Here is a 27,737-nt window from a genome sequence, read left to right as displayed (position 1 = left end):
GAGACAAACAAGTGTGGAAGAATCTAAAGGTGGTTTATCTGCATTGTCTAGAATGCTGAGTGCCTCCATCAAACGGCCCTGTCTACAGAATGATCTGATGTCATCCAAAAATGAAATGTCGACATTGGTATGTGTTTCTGGAGTGGTGGTTGTAGCTATTCCAGGCTGAAGTTGAACTCGAATTAATGGCTCAACAAGCAATACAGCCAGCTTCTTCTTACCGTAGCAAGGCTGCATCTGCATCTTCCAACTATAACTGTATGTTTTTCATTAGATTAAACTGGTTTGCTTTGCCGAGAGTATCTATAAAAAATTTAAACCATCTTCGAAGTTCACAAATTCTACACCTGCATTGTTTACAGTTCCCCTCTTTTAATGGCGTACTGTCCTAAATTCGTTACAGTTCCCCTGTATTTCTTTCTTGGCTTTCATACTAAGACAATCCGCTTTCATGCAATTCATGTCAAATCGAGTCTCTCCTAAAAACTTCATTTTCATATCAGTGTTCATAATTTTTCAACTCGAGGTGTGGAGGAGACACAATTCATCACCTCAATTCCTGAAGGTCAGGGTTTAGGGAAATTATGGTTTTGGATATTACGATAAAATGTAGTTTAAACTTCATGTTATGGGCAATTATATATGTATAATAAAAAACCAGGTTTTATATTAATAATAGACCGTTTACATATAAACATAATGTTCAGAAAAATGCCATTTCTAATGTATTCAATAAAACTCAAAATATATCACATATTCTTATTTTTCAAAATCGGTGTCTCAAGGAGTCTTACAAAATATACATGTGAACATTACTACATATCAAAAGGTGTAGTGTATAACATAAACGAATTATGAAAACGTATAGATGAACCTCTCTTGAGAGGGACTTAAATAAATAGGATTTTCCTAATCCTTTGAAATTTGACATCATACTATATAGAGAAGTTGATATCCTATAATTGATATCTATGTCTCAACTTTGAGAGTGCATAAACAATACCATTTGGTTCCTGTATATATAAGAAACGTTCACCCTATTGAAAAGACCGATCAACATCCTAATTCTATTCATCCAGTTAAAGAGCATGGGAGGATCAAAGGAAGACTTTTCATTTACTCATTCAATAGCATCATTTGAATCCCTATATATATCCAATGTCTTAATAGATAACCATTTTGCACAATATAACACCCACCAAAGGGCCATGATCTCAGCCCGAGTGTTTTGTACTTGAACTACTATCACCGGTTGTGGCTAATATCTTTATAGAACATTTTGAAGCCAGAGCCCTAAACTGTTGGCACCACAAACCAAAATCTCGGTTTAGATTTGTTGATGACACTTTCATTATTTGGCAGCATGGCCATCAAGCCCTCCATGCCTTTCTCGACCATCTCAATAATATTTCACCCCATATTCAATTCACTATAGAAATAGAATCTAATAATTCTCTACCTTTTCTGGATGTTCTTGTCACCCAACTCCCTGATGACTCCCTTACCAACCAGGTTTACCGAAAAAAGACCCATACTAACCGTTATCTCCATGGCCATTCGCACCATCACCCTTCCCAGAAATCAGGTGTCCTTAAAAACCTTATCTGCCGAGCCCTCAAAATATCTACTCCCCAATACCTTCCCTTGAAAAAAGCCTACTTAATCTAAGCTTTTAAAGCCAATGGCTAACAAACAAGAACAAAAAAAAGCAAAAAAAGATTATTATTAAAGCATGGGTTTCATGCTTGTTATTGATGGTCTTCTAGGTAAAAGCATGTTCTTTATGCTTCTAGGGTTTTTTAGGTTTTAGGATTGATTATCATGAGCCAAAGGAGTCAACATCATGTTTATAAGACTCTTCAGGGAAAAATGTAATTGTAAAAATAATTATTTTGAGTTTAGAAAGTTGTAAAAACTCCAAAAGTACAAGTCGGCCCTGGGAACATCAAGCTGACCTAAAGGATGGAATTTGACCCCTTGAGAAGGCTATATAAAGAAGCAGTTCAACCTTATTTGGACTCACTCACTCCACAAGTTTGATCTATCAAGAAAGAGTTTGATATGAAGTTGGGAAGCAAGAAAAAGGAGAGCGGAAGTCTATGAGAAGGAAGAAGGACAAAATATATTGTTTCTGGGCTCTATCTCTCTCACACGTGTGAAGATCTATGGTTTATGGCGCTGTAGAAGGAGGTCAAAATTCTAGGTATGAGTTGTAGTAGGATGAGGTGCAAAATCTTGTAACTAGAAGGGGGAAACCATATATTGACCTCGTTGACCTTGGGAGAGCTATCTTGCCCTAGGAAGGTCTCAGGAGGAGGCTGGATTAGAGTTTCCAGAGAAGCTACAAGGCCGAAATTGTAGGGTCGAAGTAGCAGGACGAGTTGCAGTATTGAAGCTGGCAGGTCGAAGTTGTAGTATTGAAGCTGGTTGGTGCAAAATCAAGGAAGGAATTGAGGAAGGGCTAACTTAGTACTAGGAGAAGGACTTGGTTTAGGGTTCGAGTATTTATATTTCATTTGAAGTAGATTCTACTAAGAGAAGAGTTTATGGGTTTCCCCTTTTAGGGGTTTTTCCCTAGCTAAGAGCCTAATATTTGTGTCCTCTGTTGTTGTTATTATTGTTCTTGATATTTTTTGATGAAAATATCTAATTAAAGAACATAAATAAGATAAAGAAGATTCACAAGCAAATATCAAGTTTAAGTAAAATAAGATTAATTGTTGACACTATCCATTTTCCAACATGGTATTAGAGCTAAGGTGAACAAGGAAGGTAGCTTAAAGGACACTAGTTACTTGTCAAGGGGAAGGAAAAAGGAATCATTTCAAAAAGAAAAAAAAAATGATTGTCAAAAGGGATCATTTGAGAAAGGACTCAAGGAAGAAGGATTTCTACATTAAAGAGTATCAAGTCTACATCAAGGCGCATCAAAGGTAGATTTGAGAGAAAGACTTCAAGAAGAGTGTTGATATCTCTCTGAAAGAAGATATATTTGAAAGGCATCTGTGAAGGAAGCATCAAGGAACTTTGGAAGTTGTTATCAAGGACACTTCAAAAATCTTGAAGGCATCAAGAAGATTGAAGACATCATCAGGAAGACTCTTGGTCTCAAGTATCATATTATTACATCATGTTTGAATCTTCAAGTCATATGGGTTCTTTCTGCAAGGAGAGCAATAAGCTTGTTGTGGCATCAAACTATCTAGCATGGAAGAAAAGAATTGAATTGATACTCACAAAACAAGAAGTAATGAAATATGTTATTAGGGAAACTATTGAACCTGAGAAACATAAGGTGTAAGAACTAGCAAAATACAAGAAAGGGGAAGTAAGGGCACAAAGGATCATAGTGGAATCCATTTAAGATTCTCTTTTTCCATTCGTTGCAATTTTGAAGACTTCCAAGGCTATGTATGACAAGCTAGTGAATTTGTACTCGGTAAGTGCAATAGGACGAAAGATGTCGTTGAGGAACAAGTTGTATGGAATGAAGAAATCAAAGGATGAGGTTATGGCATCCTTTCTCATGAGAGTCTCTCAACTAAGAGACCATATGCAAGGACTTGGGGAACCAATTACTTATTCGGAAGTAACCATCTGTGTACTAAATGCATTGCCACTAGAATGTAGCAGCTTGCAACAAGCATCTACTCCAAGTAGGATTCAACTCCCTTTGATGAGTTGTGGGTTCCATGCATATTGGAAGAATCAAGGATCAAGGTCAAGGATGATATTGGATCAGATGAGAAATCTCAAGCCTTTCTAGCCTAAGTTAAGAAGCTAAAAAAGGGAAAATTTGTTAAGTCCATGAAGAAAGACATTGTAACAACACCAGGTTAAAAATCCATGCAAAAAAGTTAATAAAGGAAAAAATAATACCAAGGTCATGGGACATGTATTCCAAGCTGAATGTTGGGCAAAAACATAGTGACGGGGATCACTTGTGATTAATTAATGGCTTTGGAAATTGGAAAAGGCAAAGGCAAAGGATTTGGAAAGGCATGAGGCATTTATTGGCATTTTATTTATGAAAATAATGGAAATTAGGAGAGAAGGAAGGTGAAAGGTCACAGGTTGCATGTGAGGAGGAAAATGAATGAAAATAAAGGAAAATGAATAAATTAGAGGTCTCGATGATAAAAAGGATTTCCTTAATTGACAATGGTTTTGCTTAACCTTTCCATTTCCTAGATAGCCATGATTTTGTGGGTTTAACCTTTTGTTTTCTGGTTGGCGGTCATGTTCCATATGGTTGTGGGTTGAGTTATTAGTTCCTAGAGCCTTGGTTGGGCAAACGCTTTGGAACCATTATAAAATATTGGGTTGAGTTACTAGTCCTGGAAGCCTTGGTTGGAGAAATGCTCTGGAGTCCTTGGTGGATTGAATTACTAGTCCTGAAAGCCTTGGTTGGAAAAATGCTCTGGAGCTCAGCGAAAACTGTGGGTTGAGTTACTAGTCATGGAAACTAGGTTGGAACGAACGCTCTAGAGCCCTAGAAAATTGGATAGAGACTTATCTGGTGATGGTTAGTGATGTCCGATTGTGAGTTGGAATCATTGGTTAAGGGTTGAGGTGATTTGGCCTCTGAAAACCCTCGTTTGTTTTTCTTGGTTTATTCCATGAGATCCCACATTCATGCTTGGAATATGGCATGAGGGTGATTCGCTGAAAGAAAGATTTGATTCAACCTAATCTATGGTCGGGTGGTACGTGGAAGTCCCTAACTTGGTTTTATTTGCATATGTCAATAAGAGCTCTTTTCCTCTTATATTTTATGGGTAAATGTACTTGCTATTATGTGGCTTTAATGGTTTTTCTATTATTGATATCTCTCTGGCTTTATGTTGGTTATAAGCATGGTTTATGACAGACTTGAATTATGACTCTCATCATGTTTTGGTTAGTAAATGAAATGTTAATGAATGAATGAACTAATAGATGATAATGCAACTACTGTGAGAGGGCATCAAACCTTATTAATGATTCTTAGATAAGTATGAGACCCATAAGTTTAGATATGCAATTATGACTTGTAGATTACATGTTCATGATGTGTTTGATGAAATGTATGTGATGGGTAGGCATGGTTAGGTCAAGTTCTTGTTTAAGTTTGTGTCAAAGGATTTGTCCCAGTGTCATTCATTGTTCTGGAAAGTTTTATGAAGTTTTGGGCAATGGTCTAGAGACTAGCCTGAAAAAGTGGCTTAAATCTCGTAGTCGCTGGCATAGAATTGGGTGAAAAAGTTTGCAGTCACATGGAGGCCTTGTTGTGGGAGTGACTAGAGGTTTACAGTCACATGGAGGGATTTTCATGGGAGATACTAGGGTTTTAGTTCATTTAAAAAGCAAGTTAACTCAAGGATTGAGAACCTAGAGTGGTTGGTTAGCCCCTGGGGGTCTTGTAGCTCTCGAGGAAGGTCAATTTGGTTTGGTTTGTCGATTCCTATTCCTTAACAGTACTTGGGAAGTTGAATCATATCATAGTAACTCTTCGTCACATGTTTACCTCGGTTGGCCGGTTAGCTTGGGTAAATATGGGAGGAGGGTGTTACAGAGTGGTATCAAAGCAGGCTGCATTCTCTTTAGGTAATATCTAATTCCACGGAGTGGTATGAGAGCATGGTTCAACCATTCGAATAGATGGGTGAAATGCGTTCTCATGCATTCATGTATGTTGTATATGTGCTTGATGTTTATGCATGGTGATGGTCATTGTTACAGTTGTGTTGTCGTATAGAAGTTGATGACATTGTTGTTGGGATGCATCTATCGTGAATGCATGTCGATGATATATGTGTTCACTATACATGTCAGTGTCTATATGTTTTTATGCATGAATTGTGTCTAGTTGTGGCATCATGCATGGTAACTGGGATGATGATTGAGATGATTTTTATATACTGCTATGATTATGATTATACATGTATTGTGCTAATCTGGTTGATCTTGTAGATGAGATATCCTCCCTTGAACTATACTGAGGTATGTTGGCTATGTTTATATTTTGGTTTAGCTGACATGATATACTTGCAGGAAGAAGAAGATCAAAGATGACAAGCAAAATGGTGGACTACAGTTTATGTGATTCTCCCTATAGATCAGATGAGAAACATGGTGATGAGTACTCCCCTCACATAGCAGACACTTTGATAAGTTGGAAGGTAGAAATAAGGAGTTGCAAAGAAAATAATGACATAATCATTAAGTCACAAGAGAGAATTTCCAAGAAGCAGGAGAAACAAGCAGAGGTCGACGTAGTTATTCTTCAAAGTTTGTCAGACTTGTAGAGACAGGGACTGCTTAGGATTAGTCATGGAAGGGAGGACAAGACTAATGGAGCATATGGTATCAGTTCTTTGTAATGTTCCTAAATAGGAATGTAAGTGATATACAAAGCATGCAAACAATCCAGCAATCAGAAAAACGAAATATACATTAAGCACCCATGGAAACACTGGAAATAGAGAATTGCTGAGCCATTTTATTACTTCTTCAGGAGAAAATACAATAATAAAATAGAATGGTGCACCTGGGCTTGTCTCAATGGACAAGAATGACAAAATCTAGGTGAGAAAATGTTGAACTGAAGGCTGCTACAACTGCTGCACCAAACTAAACTGCCCTACTCCAGAAAACTGTTTTGTCTGCTGACTTCAAAGGGCTGGAATCACTGCTTCCTGTGCTCATAAAATTATGAGATTTCAGCACCTTACTCCTTGGCATGAACCCAGAAAAACCCACGAAGGAATTAGCCAAATGTTGACCTCGGAATTTTGGCCCAAATTTTCCTTAGCTCCTCTATTTGCTGGCTGAGTTGGGACCCCTATTTGACCCCTTAGATCTACCCAAAATTTTGTATAAATTTAGGAGTGTGATCTTTGCCCAAAACCTAGAAAAACCCAGAAAGGGTTTCCCTTGGTTCCAACCTTCAAAAATTGACCCTTCACAGCTTGGCCCTCCTCCAATTTCAAATTCTATTGTTGTGATTGATCCTGTCAATCTCTTCTCTCCCAACTCCAGCAATCCTCCTCAAATGGCCCTCCAAGTGATCTCCTACTTCTCTTGGCCAACTCCAGCTCTACAATTCCTTCCTCCAACTCCCACGTGAGCCTAGTGATGACTCTTTGCGCAGGCCCAGGTAACTATAAATCAAACTGTTGGGATGTTGGCTCTGTTGGCTCCAAACTCGCAAGAAAGGCTAGCCCTTTACTGCTCTCCCAATCCTCTAACTCTCCCGACAGATGCTTGATCACTAATAACTCCAAACTCCCTAAGGTATTCTCCAGCTAGTCAGAAATATGCACCCCTTGTTGTGGTTGAATGGTAGTGATGTAACACACTCCCAGAACACCTGAAATACTTATGGAACTGCCTCTCTAGGGCAAGCACAGATGGTCCCCTGAAGTAGAGGTTGAATCCCCTGCTTGAGAGATTCGTGGCTAAACAATCAGTTGACTTAGCTAAACAATACAGCGAATAGTCAAGTAATTTTGATTGCAAGGTGTAAGAATGAATCCAAAATGAGAGTTTCTCCCTCCTTATAACTCCTTGGGCCTCCCTAGCCTCATGTGGGTCCCTCCATCCACCTATTCAACTTTCCTTCCAAGCTATTCGAATGGGCCAATTCAAACTCCCATGTGGGTGGCCCCCACATTCCACTAGCAACCAAATAAAGTCGAATTGCCTCCTAAGTCCCTAAGTCGAAAATTATGGGTTCTCTTCCTTAGCCAAAATTATGCAAAATTGTGTAGTGGCACCCTGTTACAAATGTGTTTGAGAAGGGACATGACATTCTCATGGTGGGAATAGGTCGGATAGAGATGACACTGTCAGGGATGGTAGATTCTTGGACAAACCTGATAGACAAGGCAGTGGTGTGGTGCAGGTAAATTCCAAGTGTGGACACATACAATTCCTCTAGCCTAAGAGCGGGTCTAGCCACAAGCAAGACATTCTATGGAATATTTCCTTAGGTTATAACCAATTAAGATGGATTATCTCTTAGTACGCTATCCGTTTGATGACGACCCTGTTTCCTTGCTCCAACTATCTCCTATTTCTTCTTGCGAACACCTGAAACAAGTAGACAACAATAGACAACAACTGTGATAATATACAAATTGTATTCAACCTACTTAACAAGTCAAGAAACATTAACCCATAAACATGTGAAATGAAATTTGATGTAGGAAATCAATCGGTAGTTGCATCTTTATTAAATCAAGAAGAGATTACAACCGACGTCTTGACGTTGTTGTTCTCCTCTGACAATTCCGGGTTCCCACACACTTCTGCTAGCATTCCTTGGATGGCCCCAACAATTATAGTCTCAAGGCTCTTCCCTTTAGTCTTCACACAAAACCAACTCACAATTCTCCCTTAAACACAAACTAGAGAGCTACAAAGTATGGATAACTTGTTGATTACTCCATACAAAACTTAATTAGCACTAGCACACACACACTAGCTTGTGATTGGGAAAAGTGGAGGTTTATATAGCTTGAATGGATGGGGGATGGTTCCTTTTCTCATGGGAGAATGTCTTATCTCTTGAGGTAGTTCCATCCTAATAGGGGAAAGAAGCCCAATCTGACCTCCTCGCCTCCATCCGGCCTAACCATTTACCAGACTTTTGTTACGAATCTTCTAGAGCTAGAAGCTTCGGCTCCAAATTTAAAAAAACTTTCCAAAAGAGGATCGACGTGATTGGGAAAAGGCTCGGTCTCTACGATCGATGCGAGGGATAGTTGTAATCCTCGCATATTGGCACGGGGAGGACACGGGTCATTAGCGTCAGTCTTGTAAACTAGGAAAAACAGAAGATTTTGGGAAAATGATGTAAAGGGGAATTGTTCTGCTCATGAAGAGGGACACAATGGGAGGTTCTTCATGATGGGAAAGCATGAAGGGCTCACTGTAGAGGTCCTCCAGGATCAAGGAATGGGGAGTACATGGACAATGATAAAATGTTGCGTAACAGATGTAACAGATGCCCCCTAAAGCATGAAGGCCGAACTAGAGTGAGAGGTTAAATGCTTTATAACTCAGTGCAGGGAACTGAAGTCTGTCGTCGGAAAACCTGCGAGAAAGTACAGATACATATACATTACTGAAAACTTTGTCAAACGATACATGAAGCGTGGTATGGACATAACCATCCAGAGAATGATCATGTAAATGGATCCAAGCATGGGCGCAGCCATCCGATAAAGAGGATCATATCGAAACCAAGGTATGGTTGCAGCGACCCAATAATGAGAAGGATCTCATATGACAACTCATGGTATGGTCACAGCCATCCATTTAAAAGATACATGTATATCAACACAACCATGTCACATCGCCTTGCAACCTGGAATTTTGTAATCTGAGCCCAGGGTCTTGCGCTCCAACACGACCTGGTCAAAGTACATATTCTAACATGTGAATAGATGTGTTGATGTCAAACAGGCTAGAAAATCGCTTGATTACTAGTCAATGATGTAAATTGTTAACAAGCATTAGTGAAACCACCAATAATGACAATGGTTCTCAAGGTACTAGCAACACAATTCACCGAATGTGAATGAAGGAACTGAAGTTGAACACCCATGAAATCACTCCATCGAAAGCCAATGATGTGAGCTTATCGTCGAGTGTGAAGAACTTTCCGTTAGGGCATGCAAGCTCCAAGGTGCTGAAAAGGAGTCTCTCGATCAACTTCTTGGATAATGAGTTGAAATCGACAGGAAGTGACCATGTCGAAGGAGGGCCATGATGTATCCCACATCATCAACACGAGACAAAGGGGATGCAAATGACCTTAGAAGATGCAGAGAATCAAGATTAAGTGTAACTGCAGAGGGTCTAACTCTTGAACATATTAGCGACATGGTTCCAGAGTTTGGCAGTTGTTGCATCCATAGGATTCGTGCTCAAGATGACGTGGCAGAGATAAAATGGAAGGAAAAAATGAGCAGCCTAACCCAGGAAGGTCAAATGAAAAGGAGGATATCCCAACCCGACAAAAAGTAGAAAGTGTCATGTCCAAGAGTGAGCTACCGACACGACTGATAGAATTTCCAAATTTCCGCCCACCATTTCTGGCAGGTACCCCAATTATTTTTCATTACAAGCTTGAAGGGGATAGCATATGCTTGCACTGTAAGTTCATCCTTCGGACGAATCCGGCCTAGTAAGTTTAATGAGCCCTAGGAAGGAGAAGCTCACGTTCGTCATGGTGACGAATCTGATGTCGTTTAATATTTTAACGAGTCTAACAAAGGTGTAACTCGATATCTTTTTCATGTTTAGAGAGTTTGAAAAAGACACGGAAAAGAAAACTCCACATGGTCCCTTTTCATACATTTGTGTCTATTGAGCCTAAAAAGGTAGAAAACGATACTCGAGAGAACTGCTTGACCATTTCAATCAAGGAGTACCTTTATCATAAATAGTGCATCCTAGCCCGAAAAAGGGGTAAACATATACTGGGTAAACGAAATTTTGCAACCTTTAACGAGTTCAAAATGACAAGAGCTCGCCAATATTTTCGTGTTTAAAGAGTCGAAAAAGAGCTTGAAAGCAAACCCCCCATTTTTATTCTCTTTTACAAGTTAAAAAGGGAAAGATACTCAGCGATCTTTTCATTTTTTACGAGTCAGAAAAGAGCTTAAAGGTGACTCGTCCTGGAGGAACGAGTGGTATAAAGGGTAGCAACTGGTTTCGACAATGGAAGAACTGCTCAAAACATGTAATGGCCAAGAGGCTAGCTAATAAAACCACTCATTGCTGCGGTTTCTCAGGAAAGGAAAAATAACCAAATGAAAACATATGATCGGCCAAAGAGATGGTGGCGATGGAATAAAACAACCAAGGCTCATCTAGCAGAAATCAGTTGATTAAAACGACAATCACGAAATGTAAATTGGGCATGGGTTCATTTTTAAACAAGCTTGAACCATGGAAAACTCTACTTGGATTTAGTTTCATGTTTACACAAGCTTGAAATGAAAAGCTATGCTTGAAATAAGTTTGCATGCCCCCAACATAATGACTCAATTTGAGGTATATGCCCCTAAGCTTCATTTCATTCAACTAGGTGAATGGATTGAAGGTTCACTTTCAAGATCCAGGAAAGACTCGACTGGAATTTTATGAGATCTTAATCAAAGACTCGATTTGGAAAAGGGAGGTGCTTCTTTTTTTAACGAGGTTGACACAGTAAAAGAACTATCCTCGAACATCAGTTTCATTTTTTAACGAGGTTGATACAGGAACAAACTATCCTTGGTCTCCTTGATTCATTTTTTAACGAGCTTGACACAAGACAAGGAACTATGCTCAAACCCCTTGTTTCATTTTTTAATGAGCTTGACACAAGACAAGGAACTATCCTCCTGACTCCTTGTTTCATTTTTTAACGAGCTTGACACAAGACAAGGAACTACGCTCAAACCCCTTGTTTCCTTTTTTAATGAGCTTGACACAAGACAAGGAACTATTCTCCTGACTCCTTGTTTCATTTTTTAACGAGGTTGACACAAGACCAGGAACTATCCTCACAACTCCTTGTTTCATTTTTTAACGAGGTTGACACAAGACCAGGAATTACCCTCACGACGTATGTTCATGACCCATAAGAGAACATGGCTCCCAAGATGTCTTCATTAGACAAAAGAACCACGCTCTGGGAGGAATACATGTCATTTGGTACCAAAAACAGATCGGGTTCCAATGCCCCCAGTACATAATGTACTATGCCATATGTGTGATCATCGACAAATATGGAGACGGAATGGGTAGCCACATAATTGACCTGTGGCAGGGAGGGTACTGCTTGTAAACAAGAACCAATAGGGGATGATGGTTGCATAGGAGGCACCTGGTTACCAATGAATGACAATTGATCAATGGTCACTATTCTCCCTTTGTGTGGAAAACAAACCACACGAAAAAGCGAAGAAACAAGAGCTCCCATGACATAAACATAGTCACGTACAACGAGAAGATTGAAATCTAAAGGACCTTGGACTACCATCACGTCTATATAGATGGTCTTCCCTCCCAAAGTAATAGGGAACTTCGGAAGGATCCCTAAAGGTTGACTGGTTCCTCCGTTGAAAGCCAACAGATCCTGGGTGACAAGGACAAGTTGTGGGGAATCCAAAGCTTGCCAAGTAGTAGAAGACATGATGCTAACAGACACACCTTCATCTAATATAGTGCCATGTACTACCATATTATAGGCTTTTACTGCGATCTGGAAAGGCACATAAGATGGGAGGCGGAAAGCAATCACTTGACTCCAATGAAAAGAAACGATAGAACTACTTTGTGGGGGTATCATATGATTGCCCCCATGCTTCCCAAGAATAGGAGAAGGACTCTCCTGAACAACTGAGATGGGAGGGTCACTCTTCGATTCATGAGAACCTGAGGAGACGAGAAGAACATGAGCAGTATGATCACCACTCTCTTCCGCAAAAGAGTGAGAAACTGGTGGTGGAACCAAGTCGACACTCTTTTCAACTAATGGTTGGTCAGAAACAGACACAAGAGAGTCTCACTCAAGAAGAACAAGATGGGAAAGAGATGAAGCCAAGCCAATCTCTTTACCAACTAAGAGAGGGTCAAAAGAAAGCCTCTGATAACCAACAGGAAGTTGGGGTTGAGGAGCTGTAAGGTTTTCCAAAACTTTGGAAGCTTTATCCATAAGACGACAAAGGTGAAGAAGATGCTCTCCTTCAAATAACCTATAGGGGAATATAATCTTCCCTTTCTTCTTACCATTGTTAGCTGAAGGTGTAGCATTGACATTATCTCCAAAGGTCAATGGGGATGGTCGATTCAAGTCTTGAGACCATGCCTCTAAGACTCTGGGGACGCCATGACAGTCTCGAAGGAGATGGTCACCCTTACACAGCTTGCAAGGGAATCTAACCTTCCGTGGAGGATCAAAAGGTTTGTCGACAGGAAGTGCATTTAGAGAAATAGTTGCATGGTTGGCCTCTCGCTTATCTGACTTCTTCTTCTTCGTCGTCTTCTTCTTAGCCTCCTAGTTACTAGATTTGAAGCTTTCACCAAGCGAAGTAGAAGAGGAAGGTGAAGAAATAAGGGAAGAAGGTGAGAGGTCAACTTTAGAATCAACGTTATGTGATTCAAATGAAGGAGATGTTTGGGCAGGAGTTGAGATGCCCGGGCCCATCGAGGTCGAAAACAATAAGATAGGTAAACCAATGGTTACCCCAGGAAGGGACAACGTCGCCATATAAGGAGCACCAACGTTTCCAAAAGAAGGAAAAGAATCAAGATTCCCATCCGAGGGGAATCCTTGACTGGTGGAATCTGGAAATGTTTCCATTGGAATTGACCCTAAAGAATTACTAAGGAAGATAACTTTTACCAGGAATATTTTGTGGGAAGTTAATTTTAAAACACTAAAACAAAACTTTGCCTTTTCATGTTTTAAGAGTCGAGAAAAGGATGAAAGATGACTCTAGTCATTTTCGGAGTTAACGAGCTCAAAAGTACAAGCGCTCAATGATATTTTAAATTTAAAGAGTCAAAAAGACCAAAACGACTACTCAGGATAATCTAGGCAAAATGGGTTTCCAGGTAACCGTGAACTGCAGAATACCTCCTGGCAAACCAAAAAGTACGAGCAGGCAATCTCCTCGAATATTGTGTTCAGTGTATCATGTTTACAAGGTGGTAGGCTCGGCTTCCTATGGATAAAGGATTGCAGCCTAGTGGGGTCTCCCTTTATATACTCGACGGTATGGGGAGCACAAGTCCATACTAGTGCTGTCTAGTGCCGAAGCTAACGACAACTGCTAGGTTTAAAGACGTCAGAACACGTCTCTAGCCTAGACCTTCTAGATGTGATTGTTAGGTTTCAAATGCACCTTAGGTTAATTGAGTTCATTTTAAAGATTATCTTGAATTATGTCTCAGTTTTCATGCCTTAACGATGTGACTCAAAAAGTCCTATATGTAGGTAAATGAGACAAGACTCTTTCAATTCGATGAATTGTCTACACTAGAGAGGGTAGAAAACACAATAAATTGCAAACAACCAAGCAACTGAAAGCAAAAATGATCTTTTCAGTACTTCACTTTTTGAAAATAAACTAATGAAAATACTCTTTCCAATTCCTAGTTTCCTAACAAGTGCACTCCAAAAAGTCCTTTCAAGAGTGAAGAGAATTCTATTTCTTTTCAAATGCAAATGCAACCCTAGTATTCAATGATACTAACTAACATAACATATTGATGCAACAAACTAGAATTATGTGCTTTTCGTGAAATGACAAAATGAATCTTTCATCAAATACTTCAATGAAATTTTTTTCGAGACAATCAATCCTTAAGCAAATGGAAAGGCACAAAAGAGAATCTCTTTCAAACTAATGAAGCAATGACTCCACCAAAAACAAGACAAGAAATGTGACCTATGCCGGAAAACAGATGTTTAAACAAGAAAACAAAACTTTTCAAACTTGTGTGATGGAGACTAAAGCATTAAGAGGACTATAAACGAAATGCAAGGAGTAAATTCACCAACATCTTGACTCACTGAGTTCACAATCAACTGAATGGATGACAACCTAGATGCCCTAGGGCTACAAACCATCCATAGACTCAAGAAATCAAGTAAAAAGAAGGCAAGTCAACAAGCAAATAAACCAAGTCAAAATGCAGCTTTCCAGTCAAGGAGAAAATAGTCTAAACAAGTTACAAGGCAGAAATCAAGAGAGCAAGACACATTGGTTGAGATCTGGGGTAAACCCTAATCTTCACCTAAAGGCATCGACGTGACTGCCTAACTGACAACAAACGCCAGAAGGGGGTCAGCCCGACTGTTCCTGAGTATATCCCACTGATTGACGTGACTGGCAGCGAAGTAAGCACGTTGGTCGAGGATACAAGGAAAAAATAAAAAATTTCAAAGGTTGAGACGAGACTTGCTACTGTAAATTTCAAACCCAAAGCAGTAAACAAGGCAGAGCAGATAGAAATAAAGGGAAAGGGTGATACTATAAAAGTTCACACAAAACCATGGAATTATAAACACACAAAAAGAAGGATTGGTTCCCCAGTGGAGTCGCCAATTTGTGGTGCAAGCAAATTCTAATTGTGGACACAAACAATTACTCTAGCCCGAGAGCAGGTCTAGCCACAAACAAGACATTCTATGGAAGATTTCCTTAGGTTAGAACCAATTAAGATGGCCTACCTCTTAGTACGCTATCCATTTGATGACGACCCTATTTCCTTGCTCCATCTATCTCCTGTTTCTTCTTGCAAACAACTGAAACAAGTAGACAACAACAGACAACAACCGTGATAATATACAAATTGTATTCAACCTACTTAACAAGTCAAGAAATATTAAGCCATAAACATGTGAAATGCATCTTATGTAGGAAATCGATAGTTGCATCTTCATTAAATCAAGAAGAGATTACAACCGATGTCTTGATGTTGTTGTTCTCCTCTGACAAATCCAAGTTCCCACACACTTTTGCTAGAATTCCATGGATGGCCCCAACAATTATAGTCTCAAGGATCTTCCCTTTAGGCTTTAGACCAAACCAACCCACAATTATCCCTTAAATAATAACTAGAGAGCTACAAAGTATGGATAACTTGCTGAGTACTCCAAACAAAACTTAATTAGCACTAGCACACACACTAGTTTGTGCTTGGGAAAAGTGGAGGTTTATATAGCTTGAATGGATGGGAGATGGTTCCTCTTCTCATGGGACACGGTCTTATCTCTTGAGATAGTTCCATCCTAATAGGGGAAAGGATCCCAATCTAACCTCCTCGGCTCCATCCAGCCTAACCTTTACCAGACTTTTGTTACGAAGCTTCTAGAGCTGGAAGCTTCGGCTCCAAATTTAAAAAAATTTCAAAAATAGGATCAACGTGACTGGGAAAAGGCTCAGTCGCTCTGGCCGGTGCGAGGGACAATAGTAATCCCCGCATATTGGGGCGTGGAGGACACGGGTCATTAGCGTCGGTCTTGTAAACTGGGAAAAACATAAGATTTTGGGAAGATGATGCAAAGGGGAATTATTCTTCTAATAAAGAGGGACACAATGGGAGGTTCTTCATGATGGGAAAGCATGAAGGGTTCACTATAGAGGTCCTCCAGCATCAAGGAACAGGGAGTACAGGGACAATGAAAAAATGTTGTGTAACAAGTGGACATGGGATTTATTCTAGTTCTGGTTCAGACAAGTATCGTGTTCATCATTGCTATCATCTTTATAGGAGGAGTGACCAGGGATATTTATCGGATGAGTTCAAGAAATAAAAGCCACCTACATTTGATGGAGAAATTAAGAAGTCACAATATGCAAAAGCATGGTTGCTTGGGATAAATAAATTCTTCAGATTGCATGATTACTCAGAGAACATGAAGGCCGAAATAATTATATTCAGTCTTAAAGGTAAAGCAGACATTTGGTGGGAAGATGTAAAGAATGTCAGGGGAATTTAGGAAGAGGAGTTGACTTGGAGTGAGTTCAAAGGAATTTTCAAGAAAAAGTATATTTAGAGAGATAATAAGATGATGGGGCAAAAGAATTCTATGAGATGAAGATGGGACCCATGACCGATGAGGAGTACACTAGCAGATTCTTAGAGTTATTGAGGTATGTGCCTTATCTTAAGGAGGAGAAGCTGAAGATTCAAAGATTCATCAGTGGGTTGTCGATAGCATTCAAAGATAAGATTAAGTTTGATGAGCCTAGATCGTTGGAGGAATCCATCAGAAATCTAAACCATTATTATGAGTAATCGAAGTGCAGATTTGAGACTAAGCAGGATTGGAAGGGTAATGAGAAGAATAAAGGAAAATGGGATAATAAGCGAACATGACCTCAGGACACAGGTAACAAAGAGAATGCAATGCCACCTAAGAAGTTCAATGCATCAGACAAAGGACATGGGTTTCAGTTTGAGGAGCAACACAAGGGTGATGGCATGAAGTCTTTACAATGTTGGACTTGTGGCAAGGATCATCGCATGAGAGATTTTCCACAGAATCAGGGTGGAAAAACAAAAATTTACAATGCTCAGGAGGCACAAACAGTGGGGGATGTTGGAAAAAGTATTCCATATATTTATGCAATATTGGATAATAAGCAGGTGGATCACTAGGCATCCATTATCGAGATGGATGGTAAGCTTTGTGATCAAGTTGTTTCTATATTGATTGAACCTAGATCTAATTATAGTTATGTTAACCTTGACCTAGTGGATAGGTGTGGTTTGAATAAAGAAGTGAATGCGGAGTCTTGGTTAGTGCAACTAGCTGCAGGTACTAAGAAAAGAGTTCATCACTAGGTAGAAACTTATGCATTTGAATTGAATGGTATGCCTATGTCAGTGCATTTGAATGTGCTTTCATTTGGATCATACAATATGTTGTTGGGTATGGACTAGTTGTATCTTCATAGGACCAAGGTGGATTGTTATGAGGAGGCCACTAAATTCTTGGATGACAATGGAGAACAAAGAATCTTGCAGGGTAATAAAAAGGCAACATCAGTCAGAATGGTTACAACTATGCAGGCAAAGCATAGTCATAGAAAAGGATGTGTATTATTTGTAGTACATATTTCTAGTGACAAAGGTAAGGAAGTTGAGGATGCAAATGTCTTGAAGAAGTATCTGGCTTTGCAACAGTTCTAGGATGTATTTCCAACAGATATTTCAGAATTGTCACCTCACAGGGAAGTGGAATTTTCTGTTGAGTTGATGCCAGAAGCAACACCAACATCAAAGGCACCTTACAGGATGAGCACAACAGAGTTCGTGGAATTAAAGCTGCAGTTGAAGGAAATTCTTAACACGAGATACATTAGGCCAAGTGTGTCACCTTGGGGTGCACCAATGTTGTTTGTGAAGAATGATGGTACTCTTATATTATGCATTGATTACAGGAAGCTAAACAAGGTGATACTCAAGAACATGCATTTCTTGCCAAGGATTAATGACTTGTTTGGTTAGTTGAAGGGAGCATCAATGTTCTCGAAGATTGATTTGAGATCAGGATACCATCAGGTACAGATCAAACAAGAGGACATCTACAAGACTCCTTTCTATACCAGGTATGGGCATTATGAGTTTGTTGTAGTTCCTTTCGGTTTGACTAATGCTCCTGCTACTTTTATGTGCTTGATGAACAATGTGGTGTGTCCTTATCTGGACAAGTTTGTGATTGTATTCATTGATTATATATTGATATTTTATAAGAATGAGGAAGAACATGCAAAACATTTAGCCACAGTATTAATACTGCTAAGAGAGAATCAGTTGTATGCTAAGCTTAGTAAGTGTAATTTCTTTCAGACAGAGGTACATTACTTGGGGCATGTTGTTTCCAAGGAAGGAAAAGTAGTAGATTCGAAAAAGATAAAAGTTATCATGGAATGGGCAACTCCTAGGAATTTGGATGAGATTAGATCATTCATGGGTTAGTAAGTTATTATGGGAGGTTCATCATGAAATTCTCACAGATTGTTTATCCTATTACATCCTTGCAATGAAAAGGTAAGAAATTTGAATGAACAGAAGAATGTGCAACTAGTTTTGAGTAGTTGAAGCAGTTGCTTACAAATGATCTAGTTCTAAAGATCGCATATCCAAAAAAAGTTTGTGGTGTGTACATATGCTTTCAAGAGAGGACTTGGTGGACTCATAATGCAAGAAAGACAGGTAGTGTGTTATGAATCAAGGAAACTAAATGAACATGTGAATAATTATGTGACACATTATCTTGGGTTGGAAGTGATCATTCATGCATTGAAGATGTGGAGGCACTATCTTCTCGACATGAGGTTTGTATTGATGAGTGATCACAATGGATTGAGATACTTATTTGACCAACCAAATCTGAATTCTAGGAAAGATATATGGTTGTCCACGATAAGTGAGTTTTAATTTGAGATTAGGTACATTAAAAGGAAAGAGAACAGGGTTATAGATGCTCTTAGCAGAAGGTTACAGGTAAATCACACTGCAACTATGAATTCATACAGCACAAGCCTACAAGATCAGATCTTGCAAACAGGACAACAAGATGACAGGTACCAACATCTTAGGCATAGGTTACAACAGGATACAGGTGATCAGGATGTGGACTATCATCTCAAAGCGGATGGTTTTCTAAGATTTAGGGACAAGATCTATGTGCTAGACAACAATGAGCTCAAGAATCTTATCTTGAGGGAGTGTCATGTTAAGATGTATTTAGGTCACCCAGGATATCAAAGACATTGACAGGGGTGAATAATTTATATCACTAGCCTAATTTGAAGAAGGAAGTGACAAAGTTTGTGGCTAGATGTTTGGATTATCAATAGATAAATGTAGAGTGTAAGCATCCAAGTGGTTTACTATAATCGATTCCAATTCTAGAGTGGAAATGGGAGGTCATTTCTATGGATTTCCTTACAAGTTTTCCGAGGACATCTAGACAACATGATTATATTATGGTTGTGGTTGACAGGTTGAAAAGGTAGCTCACTTCATTCTAGTGAAATCCACTTATTTAGCTAATGATGTAGCACAAGTTTTCATTAGGGAAATAATGAGGTTGCATGGTGTTCCGAAGAAGATTATGTCAGAAAGGGATGCCAAGTTCACCTCCAGATTTTGGAAAGAGTTATTTGCAGGTTTGGGTACAGAGTTGGCCTTTAGTACAACTTATCACCCATAAACAGATGGACATACATAGAGGGTCAACAAGATTCTAGAGGACATGTTGATAATGTAGTTATGCATCATCAACGAAAGTGGGAAGAGTATCTTCCATTGGTTGAATTTTCTTACAACCATGGGTATCATGAGTCATTGAGGATGCATTTGTTTGAGGCACTCTATGGGCGGATTTGTAATACTCCCATCAGCTGGAGTGATCCAGTGAACATGGTATTGATAGGACTAGACATGTTGGTAGAAATGGAACATGAAATGCAAGTTATCAAGAAGAATCTAAAGGCAACACAAGACATGCAGAAAAATTATGCAAATCAACACCGGGTGTTTAAGGAGTTTCAGGTTAGGGAACATGTGTATTTGTGTATCAAGCCCAAGAAGAGCTTCTTGAATATTGGGTCATGTGCGAAGCTAGCACCTTGGTATTACAGTCCTTTCGAGATCCTTGAGAGGATTGGACCAGTTTCATATAGACTTGCGCTACCTCTGACAATGAAATTCCATTATGTTTTCCATGTGTTGTTACTTAAGAAGTATGTTAAAGATGTTGATCATGTGATTGATTGGTCTGTATTGCAAGTGGAACCAAATTCTAGTCGAAACCTTAGGGCATTTTGCAGAGAAATATGTTCATGCTCAGGAACCGAGTAGGTTAAAGTGCAATGGAAGCACTTTGGGCCTGATGAAGCTACATGGGAGATGACTGATCAGGTGCGGACTATGTATCCTTCATTGTTTGCCGGTGGAGGCAAATGGGTTTTGGTATATGTACATATTTATATATGGTTGTCATTGTAGATATTGTAACGAGTTGTGTTATAAATCTCTAATAAGCTGTATGGTTGTCATGTTGGTTTGTTTTTCAGTAGGTTCTTCAATTTAAATACTACAAAAAGCTAAGTTATAAAGCTGCGTGGGAAATATGTCTAGGAGAAAGTGAGAAGAAGGCAAAGAAAGAAGAAATGAAGGATCTTTACTACTAAAATAAGGTTCACTGACTACCAAGTTCTTTATGTAGACTAATCTTTCTTCTAGCATAATATGTTTTTGCATAACATCATAAAAAGAATCATATGATAGTAGTATGTCTAGAATTTACATAATTAAGTTGCTCTGTAGAGATCGTCTAAATAGATGAATAGATAGACCATTTTGCATATTAATCATCTAGGCATTATCAAACATTATGTTAGAGGACATCATCTTGCTTAGGTGGATCATCATGATCCTAAAAGAACCATAATTATGAAAAGTTATTGGAAGAAGCACTATGAAAAAGGTTAGTAGACATTCCATTTAATGTGGAATCAATATTGGTAAAGGGATGAAGAGTTCAATGGGTCAGGATGCAAGCTCTTTGTGAGATATATGAATAACTAGATGATCAGATGAAAGCATAGGAATGCATGCTAGATATACAAATTTGGATAAGATTCATATGTGTAGAATATTTTGGAAAGAAAGTTGGTCATAAAATATGTTTAGGTATATAGATATATGATGCTTGAAAAGAATAATATTTGACTTACTTTAGGATGTATAAATATTTTAAGACTCTCTCTAGAATATATGTAATAATGATTAACATCTAGTATAGTCTCTTGAAGGAAGGTTGTAACTTGGTAATCAAGTTCAATCCTTGGGCACTCTAATGCTTGAAGGAAAATTCATATGGAGATGGACCAAGAGGATGTTGATGGAATGAGAAGGTCACCATGGTGAGGTAAGTCTAATTTTTTATTATTGTTGCTGGTTATCTAGTTAACATATTATTTTTCTACTTGAAAGAATGTTGCGGGAATATATGATGGCAGTTGAGGAAAGTTCAACTGTATGGATGAAGGATATTGAGGGAAGCTCGATATCTGGTACCTGGTAGCTATGAAGTCAAGATGTGGAAATCTTGGGATTAAAAGGTAGCAGCATGAGAAGGTAACCTAAAGGTCAAAGGAAGATCACTTTCGAGAAGAATTTGTGATCAACTTGAAGTTTGGAAAGGCTCAATGTAATTCCTTGATATCGAAGAAGAAACTGATGAGGAGGAAGACTAGCCTGGAACCTATCACAATATTGAAGAGAGAAGGTGGCTCCATGATACCTTGAAATAAAGAAAGCTCTACGATGTAAATGAAAGAGGGATCCGAGCAGCTATGGAGAAATGGTAGCTGATACTCTTATGAAAACAAGCTCTAAGGTTTGTGATGATGACTTCCCAAATAGAAAGGAAGTCTAGATCTCCTTTGATTTTGAGAGGGAGTAAAGGAGTCTCCTTGTATAAGAGCAAGGTTCTATTCTCAAGATTAAAGGAGAATAAGGATGTCCTCTTGGTTTGAGAGGGAGTGATGTTGGAAATCACATGTGTATTATCCTCTTTAGGTGTGAAGTTAGAATGACACAGGATTCAATAAGCATATGTGGTTTCCTTGAGGATAAAACATCCAAGAAAGGAAAGGTACTGAAACTCTTTGACGATATGATATGTATCTAAGAGAAGAGTGGTCGAAGAGGACTGATATTCTTTGAGGACTCAGGAAATTTGGAGATCCAATGTAGGAATAGTCCTAAAAGGACATACCTTGTAGACATTTGGATGGGGCATGTAGCTTGTATAGGTAGTGTGGTATCACACGTAAATCCTCCTAGCATAATGCTCTTGATTAAAGAAGAGTTTATCTAGTTAGACCTCAAAGATGATGTTGGTCATCATGATGATGTTTATAGTATGGCTTATCAATCTCACTCTTCTTGTGAGAACTCTTCAGTTTGAGATATAATGTTGTATTGGTTATATAATTATGAATACCTCCCTAGTTAAGAGGGAGTGTTGAGAAATGTAACTAGTTTCGATCTTTATAATTGTTGTACTCATTTCAATATGTACCCTATGTAACAAACAAGAAAGGAAAAGAAAAAATTATTCTTATTAAAGAATGGGTTTCATGCTCGTTATTGATGGTCTTCTAGGTAAAAGCATGTTCTTTTTGCTTCTAGGGTTTTTTAATTTTCAGGATTTATTGTCATTAGTCAAAGGATTCAACATCATGTTTATAAGACAATTCCAAGGAAAATGTAGTTGTAAAAAGAATTATTTTGAGTTTATAAAGTTCGGGAAACTCGAAAAGTATAAGTCAGCCCTGGGAGCATCAAGTCGGCCTAAAGGACAGAATTCAAACCCTTGAGAAGGCTATATAAAGAAGAAATTCAACCTCATTTTGACTCACTCACTACACAAGTTCAATCTATCAAGAAAGAGTTTGATATGAAGTTGGGAAGCAAGAAGAAGGAGATAGAAGGTCTAGGGGAAGGAAGAAGGATGAAATATCTTGTTTTTGGGCTCTATCCCTCTTACACATGCGAAATTATAGGGTTTTTGGTGCTACAGAAGGAGGCCGAAATTGTAGGTCCGAGTTGCAGTAAGACAAAGTGCATAATATTATAGCTAGAAGGGAGAAAACCACATATTTACATCATTGATCTTAGGAGAGCTATCTTGCTCTAGGAAGGTCTCAGGAGGAGGTTGGATTAGGGTTTCTAGAGAAGTTGCAAGGATGCAATTACAGGGTCAAAGTAGCAAGGCAAGTTGTAATATTTAAGTTATAGGTCAAAGTTGCAATATTGAAGCTAGTTGGTGCAGAATCAAGGAAGGACTTGAGGAAGGGTTGACTTGGTACTATGATAAGGACCTGGTCTAGGGTTTGGGTCTTTGTATCTCATTTGAAGCAGACTCTAAGAAGAGAAAAGTTTTTGGGTTTTCCCCTTGCAGGGGTTTTGCCCTAGTTGAGAGCATAATATTTGTGTCTTATGTTGTTGTTATTATTATTCTTGATATTGTTTGATGAAAATACCTATCTAAAGAACATAAATAATATAAATAGGATTCACAAGAAAATATCAAGGTTAAGGAAAATAATATTAATAATTGCCAATATCCATTTCCAACACTTTACACGTTGGCCAAGTCTCCCTCCCTTACATAAAAGGCACCACCGATCTCATTGCTAATATTCTTTCCAAAAAGAACAATAAGACCGTTTTCAAGCCCCATAAAACCATCAGACAATTATTTTGATTAGCCAAAGACAATTCTGAACCGATGCAAGGAACAATAGTCTACCAAATTCCTTATTCATGCGGTAATTCTTACACTGGCTAAACAAGTCATCTGGTCATTGCCCACGTTAAGGGGCACATTGCAGATAAAAGCCATCACAGAGTGGCTAAGTTTTCCATTGCATAGCATTCCTTAAAACCAAGAACCTTATTTTCTTTGACCAGGCTCGAACCCTAGCCTGTATACCTTTTCACAATTCTTGTGTCATCATGGATGCTTTGGAAATTGGAAAACACCCCAAAAATTTCAAGAGAGAAGATGGCTATAATCTTAGCCACTCTTGGAAGCCTATAATCCATCTTCTTTCTTCTTAATTAACGCCCTTTATTTCGATTCCTTTCTTCTCCTCCCCTCCTTTTTCCTAAATATTGTTCCTCCCTCTTTCTATCACACACACACACACACACACACACATATATATATATATATACTCATTAATATATTATCCATTATATATTCAGTTATCAAAATGTTAGACCCTAATAACTTATTTTATTAACCATATCACATCCTTTCCATGAATAAATTAATAATTAAATATAAAAATAGTATATCTTTTGATATAAACCCTCTACCCTCTCTTTGATTCCCTATCTTTCAGATTTTTTAAAATAATTGGTTAATAATATTATTAATATGGATATATATACATACACATATAATAGATAAATTGTATGAAAATCTCAATTTATTAATCAAATAGATAAATTGTATGAAAATTTAAATCTATTAATCAAATAATAATAAGAAATAACAATCTTCTTATATTTATAACTTAATAATGAAATATAAATAAACAATTAAACATATTTAAATACCCTATTTCATCTTATTAACCATATCACATTCTTCCCATAAATAAACAAACAAACAAATATATCTATATAAAAGAAATTTAAAAACAATATATTTTCTAAAACATAACTCTCCTCCCCTTTCTTTAAAGAATATAATATATATACATATAGATCTAATAATAACTAAATTTAAAAACAATATATTTTCTAAAACATAACTCCCCTCCCCTTTCTTTAAAGAATATAATATATATACATATAGATCTAATAATAACTAAATATTATCTATATGTACTAAGCTATTAACCAAATATTAACAAATATTTTACATTTATAAAGTAATTAAATTATAAAATAACAATTAAATATATCTTTATCTCCTTAAACTTGATATAAATTCTTTTATGATTAAAAATTCTGAACTATTAACCAAGTTTATTTTCAATTAATTTTAAAATTCTAATTTATTGATCAATTACTATAAATTTTATAAATAAATAAATATATATATGATTTTATTTTATTTTTTTAACATTCTCAATTGTAATTTAGCCTTATTAAATATTTTTATCAATTTCTTTTATTATAATTTCTTTTCTCGTCTTTTGACCATTTATTCTCTTTTTTTAATATATTTTTATCCTTGTGACCGTTATCCCATTCTTTGTCCTCTCATTATTTATAGGTTTGATCAACTCTCATGCTTACCATCTAATTGCTTTCTGGTCCCTGATGATGGGTGGAGTGTCCACTCGAAACATCAGATAGGGTAAACATGTACACAATGTTCTATCGAAGATTCAGCCAAAATGATAAATATGACCTGGTTTAATGACAATGTATGCCCCACTGATACATATGATTTTATTTGCAGTCTCGTCAAGAAAACCCACAAGGTATCTGCACTAGATCTTCACTTATTGAATACATCACAGAAATCTGTTATGAGTCATATGCCCAAACTCATTAAAACATGCACATATGCAGCGGAAGATATCCTCTAGACCCTGGAACACCTGCCAAGTGTATGTTGCAAGTGTGGAGTCGACTGGGCATGGTGGACTAGGTGCATCATTCTCATCCAAAAGGTGGAACACAAGCAATAAATGTTCAGTGCTGGGATCCATGAAGTAATATCTTCTATGGTGGAGACACATGGCTCTCAATGCTCGCCCTACAAGTGCCAATGTGGCCCTCTAAAGGGCTAGGACCCCATATAAGGAGACCAAACCCCAAATGAAGATCCACTTGCAATCCTACATAAGGTCCAATGCATCCTTTGCCCTCCAGTACAACAAGTCATTAGAATACTCAAGGAATAAGGCTTACAAGTCATGGGATCAATGGGGCACTTCATGGCAGCATACCCTTCCATAGTGGGATTTGGCATGTACAAGTGTCTCCAAGCTCAATAGGGGGTTAACCAAGGACCCTATTAGGTGGTTTCAACCTCTAAAGGGGGTGACATGTCCATGGTACATCCTTTAAGTGGTAGGTGGAAAATGATATAATAGTGGAATGGAGTGGGGATCAGGGGAATCATCTAGACCATGTTTCAAGGTTCATGGGTAGCTATAATAATGGGAGCCCACACCTAGGTATGTGAGCGTAGAAGGGAGAAAATCGCGCTACATGAGTTACCCCGACCTTTTTTTATCCACCTTTCTTAATATTCATTTTTCCTTTTATTGATTTTTCTTCATAACTGCTCGAGGCTCCAAGAATGAGAGGATGATGTGTAACATGTAGCAGTGGATACCCCCATAAGGTGGGGCGGTTCATCGCCCACCAAGGTCTAGGACAATCATGGGTTCCTTATTGATATAGGGGGATCATCTAGGGCCCATAGGAACCAGGGTGATGGCCATGGATAAGGGGTGGAGCTCAAGTTTGACTTTTGCCCACAGGCTAAATTAGTATGTCACGACCATCTTTTTCATTGTGGTACATTTCCTATTGAGAGTGACCAAATTATGCTTTTTATTTTCTTTTTAGTTGCATCAACCTTTGGGGAATCGTTCCAGGCACGACCCAAGTTGTGGATAGGGGGACGGGGAGGCTAACCCTATGTGGACCGAGATGGGAAAATAGATGAATGTGGCTAAAATGAGTGGAACGGGGGCGATGTAGGTGGTATCAGAAAGCGGGACCACGCAACAAAAATTGAGATTTCCTATGTAGTGCCAACTCAAAATCTAAATGGTCAGTAAAGGAGATCCCACAGGATTGGGATATAAGGGTAACCACGAAATTGGTCAGCGGAGATAAGAATACAAGCCTAATCCACTCTTTCCGCTAAAACCCCTGACCAATTCATGCCCAAATGTTCCCATGACAAATAAGGAAAATTACTCAACTATACCAATGAAAAGCCATACCTTTGGGGTCGGGAGGCCCACCTTCCAAAATACATTAATAGTAGATGGGGGAGGGACCACATGGTTGGCTTAGGTGGTAGAGAAAATGGCACATCAAATTGTCTGGGGGCTATAAGGGGATGTTAACTGCCAATTGACAACCATATAGGAGAAAAAATTTCTCCTGTGCATATTGTTACTGCTTAAACTAGCACGGGTCCTAAAGGGGCACTTGCTAGGTCAAGAGCAACAATGAAGCTAAAGCCCATTGTCACCACAACTAAATATTCCTACTCTTTACGAACTTTCACCGATGGGAGGAGACCTGATATATAGAGAATCACTTAGGAAGGATAGATCAACTAAGATGGATGTGAAGTGATCTTGGGGACCCTTTCCTAGGGGAGGCTCAAGAATGGGACTTAATTGCCTCTTAAGAAAGGTACAAGGCTTTCTAGGAGAAGGCGATGAGGATTTGAGGGCTAAGGTAAAGAAGTGTGAATTGTAGAGGATTTTCCCAATCTATAAAATCATTATGGAACTTGGTTTCCCAAATGGTTTTTGAAGAGTGCACTTTAACAAGATATGGGACCACATGAGACCGAGTGGACCTAGGTTAGGTCAAGAGGAAGGAGTTCAGTAACCAATGGTAAATTTTACCTAAACAAGGAGGAGAAGGGGATAAAAGAAGTGATTTCCACTTAAAGGTGTAAGATGATCCCTATGAGGAACTAGCCTAGGGAAACTTAGGGAAAAAAC

The 27,737-nt window shown here is 38.4% G+C and overlaps 1 protein-coding gene across 1 annotated transcript in view; it reads right to left on the bottom strand.

Annotated features, from left to right (window-relative positions):
• The window catches only part of LOC149143053 (pentatricopeptide repeat-containing protein At4g13650-like), a 120,428-nt gene that overhangs the window by 2,748 nt on the left and 89,943 nt on the right, over positions 1–27,737 (bottom strand). The window lies entirely within an intron of this gene.

Source organism: Pinus tabuliformis, chromosome X (genome assembly GCF_031772625.1).
Source record: "Pinus tabuliformis cultivar Carrire ecotype Pingquan chromosome X, CPIR1, whole genome shotgun sequence".
Classification (NCBI taxonomy): Eukaryota; Viridiplantae; Streptophyta; class Pinopsida; order Pinales; family Pinaceae; genus Pinus; species Pinus tabuliformis.
This window is presented reverse-complemented; position numbering and strand designations above follow the sequence as displayed.